General features: G+C 41.1%; 1 non-coding gene across 1 annotated transcript; it reads left to right on the forward strand.

The window, feature by feature from the left end:
- Window positions 1-782: 782 nt before the first annotated feature.
- Trnag-ucc (transfer RNA glycine (anticodon UCC)) lies at window positions 783-854 on the forward strand. The gene has a single exon. It is a non-coding gene; the product is annotated as a tRNA-Gly (tRNA).
- The last annotated feature ends 11,039 nt before the right edge of the window (window positions 855-11,893 follow it).

Raw genomic sequence — 11,893 nt, forward strand, 5'->3', positions numbered from 1 at the left:
AAATTCTTGATGAAAATCTATCCTTTTGAGTCATCATGGTGTCCTCTGTTGGAACCTGGTGACCTGGTAAGGTAAGCACATGGCTCTGTTTCTCCTTCTCTACCATGTATACACAATGTTGCAACCTAGTCCACAAGCCAAGTTTGAGAATAGATACATTGTACTATCAGGTGAAGGGATGTTGACGTTGGCAATGTACATCAAATTTCCTGATACTTTCTGATACATGGGTTCAAAGGTTATAGAGTTCAACCTAAAATTTCTCCATAGAGGGAATCCAGATTCCAATAATAATTCATGCCACGAATGCAGTGCCCAATGAATTGCTTTAACAAATGACTCACATTTATCTTATATTTCAACATCTTGAAAGGGGGATGGTTTAGTAATTGATGATACTTTATAACTGCAGTCACACAAGTGGCAGTTGTGACATGGCTCTTAGTGTTTACAGCTGACCTTATGTCCTGAGAGCTGTGTGCATTGTTCCCCCTTCATGAATGGAGTCAAATGTTCAACGCCTCCAAAAGGATTACGCAGTAAACTGACCCTGAAGCAAGTCGGTTGTGTGAGAGAAGACAAACGTCCAGCACAAGTTGAGTGTTTGAGAAATGGATGCCTATGATTAGAGGAATATTTGCTTTTATTTGTTGCTTAACAACAAATAAAATTTAAAATATGGGTACCCATGAAGAGGTGAAATCATGGACATTTTCTTGCTTAGTTTATTACTGATCTCCTGGTACAATAAGATTGTATAACTGAAGGACGGTGGCGGTGCGGCGTTGGTGGTATAGTGGTGAGCATAGCTGCCTTCCAAGCAGTTGACCCGGGTTCGATTCCCAGCCAACGCACCAATGAAGGACTTTGAGCACCATTAGAGGACTTTCGGCAGCAGGATGAGGAAGGGGCTTAAAGGGGGGAGTATAGGGGGTTAGGTGAGTGTGGCTAGGCGGCGTGGGGGAAGGTGTCCAGGCGGGCCCTTGCCTGGGCACCTCTGCCCCTGAGGGACCACACACACACAGACATGGTATAGAATAGAGTTTATTCAGAATAGGGGATGGGAGTTAGTGGTAGAGAGAGAGAGGTAGAGAGAGAGAGAGAGAGAGAGAGAGAGAGAGAGAGAGAGAGAGAGAAGAGAGAGAGAGAGAGAGAGAGAGAGAGAGAGAGAGAGGAGGCCGGCCATGACCACGTGGAGGGGGGGAAGAGCCCCAGGGGCAGAGAGGTGGGAGAGCAAAAAGAGAGAGAGGAGGAGCAAGTAGCCCCTCTTATAGTGGGCCAGATCTCTGGGGCGGGGCATACCTGGCTATTGCCAGGTAGGTGTGGGGTGGAGCTTAGACAAAACCCCAACAATAACTCCACCTGCAAAGTCTTAAGCTTAAAACAGCTGAACTACAATCATGACTGTATCTGCTCAAGGCAAGCAGTAACTAGGTGGGGGGGGGGGTTCCATTCCACACGGTTCCTAGAAGCCCCCTAGGAGTTGCAGGCTAGAGAGGCATGCTTTTCTCTTTCTTATGATTGGGAACAAAAGGAATGGATGGGAAAAGGAAGGCATGGACTCAGGAAGATCTGGAACTGTTAAGGAAGGAAGGGAGCTATACATGATCTAATCATAGCACTCTGTAAACATGCATGAAATTCTTAATGAATGAAAAAGAGTAAGTAAACATTAAAGATCTAACAACATGGTTTGGAACTAGCACGTTGATCCCACTCAGCCTAGGGGACACAGTTCAGTAGAGTAGCCAGGAGACCACCTGAGAAATAGTAGGAAAGGTATTTTAAGAAAGTAATCTATCACTTTTGTGGCTTATACAATTGTAGGGTGTCTCTAACAAGAGAAGTCTAAAATGCACAGGCCAAGCTCTAAGACAGGGTTAGAACCCATCACAGGGAAGAACTGATATCATAGATGGAGATTCTCACATGTTTCAGTCTTCTAACTGGGAGAACCAGAGTTGCCAGGATTAAGCAGGATAGCATCCTGAACTTGTGCAGAACACCTACACAGTGTCAGTGTTTTGTTGGATATCTGGAGATGGAAGCCATTTTTGACTAAAGCTAAAGGAAGGGTATGTTTTCTGCTCTTTGGTGAATGAAACTACCAGATTGCATAAGAAGGAACATGGGTACCCGATGCAGGAGTAAGGTACAGACATGAAACAGAGATTCCTACCCTGACAGGCATGAGAACAGTGTCATATCAGTGCAGAACATATCAGTGCAGGCCGCTGAACATAACAAAAGTTGGCAAATACTTTAGAACTGAAAATTTCAAAGCAAGGACAGTGAGCAAATAATGGGTCATGTAGTTGTATCACTAAGAATTTATTGAACAATGTAGTAGATATTTTTTAGGCCAGTAGTATATAAATAGCACCCTTTATAGGAAGATGTCTTAAAATTTTAGGTTATATTTGTGAAGGTTAGGGGTCCATAGGAAAAATAGTAGGCTCTTAAGAGTAAGCTAGTTAGTGGAATAGAAACCAAGGCCAGCTTGAGAGGTCACGAAAGGGGCTGGAACGGGGAGGGGCTGCTTATACTGGTGCTACATGGTGTGCAGCTGAACTTTGGCTGGGGTGAGAAACACCGGGGAGGATTTGAACTGCGTTTTGGCACTTGCTTGCCGCCTCTCTCCTCAGCAGAGGCAGCTCCTCCATTCACAGCGTTCTCCTGTGGGAAGATACACAGTTTCACCATGAGTGGGAAGTGTGGGATGAAGATGCTCAGCTGCCACTAGGAAGCAAACTTTCCTGGAGAAAAAATATATAGATACAGGTCTACCCATGGGGTCTGAGGTTTCGCATAAGGATCCCAGGACTTTATTAAAATTTTAATTATCAACACATCAATTGAATAAATTGATGAGCCTCGTCATGTTGGAGTCTATGTATGTGTGCATGTGTATGTATTTGTACATACATGTATACTCACATCCTATGTTGATCATGTTCCTCTGCACCTCTTATTCCCAGAGCTTTCTCTACATGTTCCCGCTTCCCAGTCCCAGTAATCATTTTCTTCTTTTGGCCCCAGCTCCAGCTTCTCTCTCTTGTATATTGATTTTGCTGCACATTGATGTTCAGTCCTCCATTTTGCTGCCAACCGAAGGCTTCCACTCTTCTTTCCGACTTAAAACGATTCTATTGTGTACATACTTGATTTTCTTCAGCTACGTGTCTGTGGATGAACATTTCAGCTGACTCCATAGTTTAGGTGTTGGGAATAGAACTACAATAAATTTGGGAATATAGGTATTTCTTTTGGGTGGTGACTTCATTTGCCTTATATACATACCTGGGAGTAGATAGGTAAATCCTGGAGTGATTCTAATTTTACTTTTTAGAGGAACCTTCAGGTTGTTTCCCAGGGTGAGTAGACTCATTTGCATGCCTCCCATGGTGTGTAAATGTCCTTTCCTCCACAGCTCTGGCAGCCTTTGTTAGTATTTGTTTTCATAAACTAGCCTCTACAACTTGGATGTGATAAAATCTCAGTGTAGCCTTGAGTTGCGAATGGTGTGAAGATTTCTCCACACATTCAATGGCCATTTGTATCTCTTTTCTTGGAAGAATCTGTTTTATTTGCCTAGTTAAAGCTGAAAATATAGGGAGCAGACAGATAAACAGGCTCAGAAACAACTTTCATCATTTAAGAATGGCAGAAACACCTAGATTATAGTGAATAATACTTGTGCTGGTTTGGAAATGCACTGGAGGGAAAATATTATGATAACATTTTCAAAATGAGCTAATGATTTTTTAATTCACTCTTGCAAAAACTCATCTCTGTGGCAACACTGCTATACTTGTATGTTCAAGGAATCAGGGAAACTGAAATTAGAACTGAAGAAAGTATTTATAAAGCAGTATATAACACGTGACTATTTAAATTTATCTTGCTATCCTTGTTGGACTTTAGGGAGTAAATAAAAGCGGGCCTTGGACTTTCCTGTCTAAGTGGGAGCACGGTAGAGCGTGTAAATCAAATACCCAACTAGAACAGAAAATCAAAATTTGGAATTGATGCCTCTCCACATGTAGTTTTCTTTAATACAGGTGCTCATTAACTCATTAGAACAATTTTAATTGTATAAAGTAATATTATAGGGAACTGTCAAGATAGCATAAAAGTCATTTGAATATAGTAATATAAATGACTCACATTTATGTGCTACCTAAGGTTTAGCCACAGGTCTGCTAATTATAACCTTAAAGGGTATTCCTAAATAGTGTCAAAATTTGTAAATCTATATGAAAATATTTTATGTCTGCTTGCAGCAAAACACATATATGTATTCTATTGTAACTAATAGAAAAATGAAATTGGAGGCTAGTGAATACATGATACAGTGCTGTTTACATCCAAATTCACAGAAGGGGGTTGTAGAGATAGGCTAGCAGTTAAGGACACTTGGTCCTCTTACAGAATCATTGTAACCACAAGTCTTACTCTATCTATCAAGCCATAGTCTTGTTTGTTAACAGAGAAATTAGAAAGACAAGGAGATGAATATTTATGTAGAGCCAGCAATGTAGCAGTGATGCTACAAATTGTCCAAAGGGCCAAATTTAAGGATTCTTATTTTGAGGTTTCAACATAGGGTCTCAGTAGGTGTCCCAACCTTGAGCTTCTAATTCTCTTATCTCAGTTTCCAAATGCTGAGTGTTCATTTGTTCTTTCGTTGACTGAGAGATATTGCTATTACTGAATAAAGATAGGAGATATTACAGGTACTATAGAATCTGCATTCATTTGAATATATGAGCATCATGTGGATAAAGTTTCTTCACATCACCCTTTTCAGATACTCATTCCAACCCTACAGAACGCTACACTCTCTGTTAATAACTATTTTATTATTTCTTGGAAAGCTCCATATCCATAATTTGTAGCTGTCACAACAAAGGCCATGGGTTTGCAGCCCAAAATAAGAGAAACTCACTCATTCCCAGTTCTGGGATCAAGAGGGAGAAGTGTGGTGTGAGGAGAACACTCTCTGACCAAAGGCTCTCCACTGTGGCTGAGGGTCGCATGGGTCTTCTGCCAGATGGCCTCAAGCCTGTGGCTCCAAATATCCTGTGTCTCCTTCCATCTTCACAAGCTCTTCTTACTCCTCGCTGTGTCTCTTTTCTGCTGTTCTCCTGAGGACCAGCATCAATGGACTCAGGCCCAGAGGCTCAGGAGTCTCTGACACAGGATGAGTGATTTGTAAATAAGCAAAGGTGAAGATATTGTCACGGCTTCAAATGGCTTCTTATTGCTTCTTTTATTGAGATTATAATTATGTCATTTCCCCCTTCCCTTTTCTGCCTGAAAATCCTCTCTTGTATCGATCTGCCTTACTTTCTTTTAAATCCATGGCCTCTTTTCATTAAATGCTGTTCCATGCATACACGTGTACAAATATGTTCTTAAATAGAACATGCTCAGTCTGTATAATGTTACTTGTATGTCTTCAGTCATAACCATTTGAAATTCAATAATTCATTGCTGTGCTCATCTCCGGGGAAGACTTTCTCCCTTTGCAGAATTTTTTAGTTCCCTGTAGTTTTTTTTTTTCCCCCCAATGGGGTTGGGCCTCACAGACTTTCCCTGTCTATTGTCCCTGTCCAGCACATGTTTGGGCTATCATGTTGGTGACCCTTGATAGATGTAGCTTCTGACATTCCTAGGAGACACAGCCTCACAGCAGAGTCTCTGATCCTCAGATTCTGAACAATCTTTCTGCTTCTTCCTATGCTATGTTCTCTGATTAGAGAAAGATACCTTTTCCCAGTTCAGTGAAGAATGAAAGGTTTAGGAAGGCTGATCACATGATTTTTTGTTGTTGTTGTTTTTTTGGATTTGGTTTTTTTGAGACAGGGTTTCTCTGTATAGCCCTGGCTGTCCTGGAACTCACTCTATAGACCAGGCTGGCCTCGAACTCAGAAATCCACCTGACTCTGCCTCCCAGAGTGCTGGGATTACAGGCGTGCGCTACGTGATTTTATAGTTGCTTTATCATTCAGGTTCTTATGTTCATTGGGAAATTTGTATTTGGTTTAAAATTTAATCACTTTTTTCAAATTTTCAAAAATTTGTCATAAAATTCCTCATTGTGTTCTTTCACCTTGGATTTCTTGATTTATCGAGGAATAATTTCTATACTGAGTAGTTTTATTTTCGTGAGTATTGTTAGTTGCATACTGAAGTAAACAGGATGTAATCAAGGTACAGATTGTATAGAACATTTTCCAGTGCTCTCAAACTCTACTGTCTGCATTTCTGAGCAGGCACCCTCCTTACAAAAAGGAGAAGACAATTCAATTCTAATTTCTATAATTATTGATTACTTTTACCTATTGTACAACTTCTTATTTTTCTATGTTCTTCATTTTATTTATCATCACGCATGTATGTTGATACATAGTATTGTTAGGTATCACAGTATGGCCTTGAACTTATTTTCATACTGTTTCAACCTGCCAATTGTGAGATCACAGACATACATACACCAGCACACCTGATGCACAGAAATTCATGTAGCCGGATTCATGCTGTATGCTTTTGAACCTGGAACTTGAACCCAGCATAGTTTTTAAGGTTCATTCCCAATGTCTGTGCATTTTCATCCTTTTGTTTTATAAGTTGCTATTCCATAGCACGAACACACCAAAGACTTTGTGCATTCTCCTGTTGATGACTGCTTCCAATAAGGGCAACAAAATTCTTGACATGGTAAGTTTTGTGAAAGACTACTTTTTTTCTCTAGATAGATCCTGAAAACACAGCTTCTAGGTTGTAAGCACATTGAAAGCCAAACTATGTCAGAGAAACCCTGACATATATTTCTCATAATTTACTATTTCACAGTATCCCATCAGTGCATAGGGTCCCCCTCTCTCTGTCAGTTCCAGCTCATCTGCGCTAGCATAGGACCATCCTGACTTACAGAGTAGTGCACACGTACAGGCCCAAGCAAAGCTTAGGAAATCACTGTCCTTCTCCCGTGTGAGCCGAGTCCTGAGGGTCAGGCTCAGCGGTAGCAAGGATCTTCATGCATTGAGCCATCTCTGTGGCCCACGACTTCCAACTCTAGGACCTTTTGTTGATGCAGGTTTTGCTATACTGCCCAGGTCTTCTCTGAGTTCTAGGCATAAGTGATGTTTTTTGGTCTCAGCCTCCAAAGACTACAGACACACTCCAGGGCCTCCTCCTTATTAGGGTTTTAATTGTTTAATTAGTGTAAGATAGTGGGATTTATCACAGCAATTCGCCGTATCATGCATTTTGTTCATTCTGACACGCTCGTCACCTTCCTTGTCCCCACTTCAGCCATCCCACGCCTCTGCTCTCCCTTCTACCTTTGTTATAAATATGCAAACTATTTTTGAATAAATTAAAAATATACTTAAAATTGTATTCTGTGTTTGGGAGAAAAGACATGATATTTGCTCTCATGGCCTGCCACATTTCATGTAGCCTGCTGATCTCTCCTTCCATCTGTTCCCCCACAAATGACACGACTTTGTTCCTCTTTGTTTGAATAAGACTTTGCTGTGTATATACACATTTTCTTTACCCATTCATGTGTTGGTGTATGCACACACACACACACACACACACACACATGCAGGCTGATTTTACCCTTTGGCAGTTGTGAATCCTGTCATAATAAATGTGGATATAGGGTGGGTGAGGTGGCTCAGTAGGAAAAGGCACTTGCTGCCAAGCCTAATAACTTGAACTTGCTTCCACAAGAACCTATAAAGCCAAGGGAGAGATCTAACTCCTTCAGATTATCCTCTGACTTTCACCATGAGTCCTCGTCATGGTGCCCTACCTCAAAAATTGTAAAAAATTAAAGAAACCTTAAGAAGTAATAAAGCATGGGTGTGCAGGTATCATTGATGTATACTGACATAGACTCATTCAGGTGTACACCCAGAAGGGCCCTGGACCAAGCATACAATAGTGCTCTTCCATTTTGTGAGAGACCTCTCTCCTGACTTGTATAATGGCTACACTAGTGACATGAATACTAGCTACCATCAGAGTAAAAAAATTCCTTGTTCCCTATACCTGACCAGCATTTGGTCTCTGTTGTCTTGATTGTAGTCAATATACCTGGGCTAAGTTAGAATCTTAGTGCAGACTTGATTTGCATTTCTCCTTTCTGGTATCTTTCCATTCAATTAATTTCTCCCTTTGGGCTGTGTGTATGTGTGTATGTGTGTGTGTGTGTGTGTGTTGTGTGTGTGTGTGTGTGTGTGCAGGCGTGTGCTACTTTTCAAGTTCTCTCTATGTTCTAGATATTAATCTACCATCCCAAGAATAGCAGTCAAAAATGTTTCCTTATTCTCTACTGTACAGAAACTTTCAAATTTTATGCAACCCTGTCGCGATATGGTAGAGATGAACAAGATGAACAAGTCTCGCTATATTAGGATATAGACATTTGGGCTGTATAGCTAGCTGGGTTGTGTGGAGAGCCTCCACGCTGGTTTCCATAGTGACTATGCCACTTTGTACTCCTACCAGCAGTGAATAAGTGTTTCTCCTGTCCCATGTTCTATGCCAGCATTTATTGTCACATATTCTTTATGATCTTAGCCATTCTGACTGGGTTAAGATAAAATTTCAAAGTTGTTTTAATTTGACTTTTCCTAGTGGCTAATGGTACGCCACAGTTTTTAGGTGTCTCTGAGTCATTTGTAATTCTTTTTTGAGAAATCTGTTTTGTTTATGCTCTATTTTTAAGCAATTTTTTTATTTTTGAAAAATAGACGGAAACCCACAACTGCTTAGCGTACAGAAATTAAGGGGTGTCAGGCTGCTCCTCACTAACTGGGACGTCTGTAATTCATTCTTCTTCCTATAGAGTGGCTCAAGGATCTGTGTGGGATAGAAAGATTGTAAAGTGGATGACTTCAATGAAACTGTATTCAGATGCACATGCAAACTTTCAGAGTCTTTGGCAGCATGGATAAGATCTGCAAAAGCTCAAACCAGACAAAATCCAGCGTGCAGAACAGGAGGCAGGCACAACTGGCATCCCCAGCTGAGGCATTTGCTTGTTGCTGGGAGAAAGGAAGTCAGTTTCCCTCAGTGGAATGACAGTTGGTGTGGTGATCACATTCCAGGGCAGGCCCATACTCAGGAGTAGTCAGGCAACACAAGCCAGACTCAGTGTTTGAGAGGTTGCAGATAATGATGGTGAGTAGGTTGGGAGGCAGGAGAAAAACTTGAAAGGAATTGGGGGAGGGAATGAATATGTCTAAAATATATTGTATGATATTCTCAAAGAATAAATACAGGTATTGTATTTTTTAAAGAGTTAGAATGGAGGTCCCCTGTAATGGGGCAATAATGCTCCTACTAGATGATGTAGGCTAACAAATTCAAAGCTTAGCACCAAGCATGGACCACCTCTTTTGAAGGCCAGTGGATCCCCACAGCCTCAAAACATGAATACTACTTCTAACATCATTGGCTATCTTATAGAACTTGACAGAAAGACTATTGCTAAAGACACCACATATTTGAGTCATAGAACCTGGAAAAACCCCAGCTGGTGCTGACTTGGACGCTTTGTTCCCACTGAATAGATTTCATAATGCTGGAAGGTACTACAGATGCTACTAGAGGAGAAAAGTGGCCATCACATCCACCTGTAAGCCCTAGGAGCTACAGTGATGACTAGCCCGGAATACATGCCCACTGGTGCAATAGTAGCACGAGCATCATGAGAGTAACCAACTGCTTTCTGATTGAAGTCTTGCTTCAGAATGTGAAACCCATACCTATCCCATTATCAGGCCAAGGACCTGTGACTGCCCTGGTTACAAGTCCTCAGAGATCATCTATGACCACTTTTCTGTTAAATGGACATAGTATTAGGTATGCATTAGCTGACTCCTGATGACTTATTATAATACCCATACGTCAATGCATCTCTCAATCCTTACTGGAGCCACTTCTACTTGAAATAGGCAGTGATTAACACTGAAACCCATAGCTGGTCAAAGTTCAGAAAATAAGGGACTGCAAAAATGCTCAGCCCTACATCACAGCTTCTCTGTCTAAGGCTCAGGGATGATTGCAGAGAGGGGACAGAAAGGATTTAAGGGTCAAAGGTGGTGGATGACCCTGAGGAAACAGCTGGAAAGAGCTCCATATATGAGTTGACAATAGTTGATAGACCTCTTTTGATAGTCAGGGGGTTCCCATAGCCTCCGCATATTACATTTCTGCTAACATTATTGCTTATCCTCCAGAACTTGATAGCAAGTCTCTATTGCTAAAGGCACCACATATTTGAGAAATTATAAGACATGTGCAAGCTCAAGCCAGAAAAAAATCCAAAATGGAGAAAAAAATTAGACATGAAGTCCCACCCTTAGCCTAGGAGATACTGGCAATTGATAGCTACTCAGAGGAGAATGAGTTTTCTTTAGGAGTTTGCCCCTGACAAGCTGACCACACCCTCCTATGGAAGACCACACATCCAGGAATATATGGGCATCACAAATAGGTCTTAATGAATTAGTAACTAAACGGGGGACACAAACTTGGGTGGACACAGTAAGGGGGTGGGTCTGGGAGGAACTGGTGGAAGAGGTGACAGTGATTAGAATAAATAGTGTGAAATTCTTAAAAACAACAACAAAAAATCAAAATGGATATAATATTTTAAAAGCTCTCTCCTTGTTGGCTGGTCCAATCCTCTACTTTCTATAAGTCCTGATTCTCTGTCTTCAATTTGATCCATTATACTACTAAGCCATCCCTTACATTTTCTAGTTGAATCTGTGACTTCAGTCCTGTCTTCAGTTCAGCTTGAGTTTCCATCAGCATTTCTATCTCTTTATTGAATTCAGTTTTAAAACCCTGTATCATCCTCATACTTTCCCTCACTCTTTTGTGTTTCCTTGGACTTCAATCAGGAATTTATTTCTGTCCTTTTAAAGTTCATCAAGGTGTTTGCTTTTGTCCTTTCTGAATTCCTCGAGTTCTTCTTCTTTTTATTTTTTTATTTTTTTATTTTTATTTTTTTGTAACCTTGGATTCTTTGATTTAGTCTATCATTGTACTTTTAAATTTCCTCTCCCGTGTTTTGTCTAGGTAATTTCCATCAGAAAACTTATCTTCAGGATTGGTTGGTCTTTAATATTGCTTGTGTTTTTGCAATAGGACTTGGGCACATGGATTTATTTTGTTGGCTGTGAATCTGATGTGAGGACATGGAATATAATCTCTGATAAGTGGATATTAATTAGCCCAGAAGCCCTGAATACCCAAGGCACAAATCGCATAACAAATGACTCCCATGAAGAAGTATGGAGAAGGTCCTGATCCTGGAAAGGATTGATCTAGCATTGGAGGAGAATATAAGGACAGAGAAAAAAAGGAGGGAGGTGATTGGAGAATGGATGGAGAGAAGAAGGTTTATGGGACATATGGGGAGGGAGGATCCGGGAAAGGGGAAATCATTTGGAATGTAAACAAAGAATATAGAAAATAAAAATATTAAAAAAAAAAGAACTGAAGGACCACGATGCTTGCTGCGAGATAGCACCTTCCAGATATAACGGAGGCCACACCCATAGAATCTCAACAATATGGCTGCCTCAATGAGCTTTGTGTAATGACCATTTTGCTCTACATGTTGATGTTGCTGGGGGACTTCTCACATGGCCTCATTTCTAGACGAAGAGCCATGGGTGGTCAGTGACCGGTGGCAGAGGTGATTCTGTCTCCTTCAGTGACAAGACCCCTGACAGGTCCTGTCCTAAGCTGTCAGCCCTCCTAGATGGCAATAATAACTGTAGAAGAAGAGGTTTTGAGGAGGGAGGGAGGGATGGAGGGAGAGAGAGAGAGAGAGAGAGAGAGAGAGAGAGAGAGAGAG

This window comes from Apodemus sylvaticus, chromosome 9 (assembly GCF_947179515.1).
Source record: "Apodemus sylvaticus chromosome 9, mApoSyl1.1, whole genome shotgun sequence".
Lineage (NCBI taxonomy): Eukaryota > Metazoa > Chordata > Mammalia > Rodentia > Muridae > Apodemus > Apodemus sylvaticus.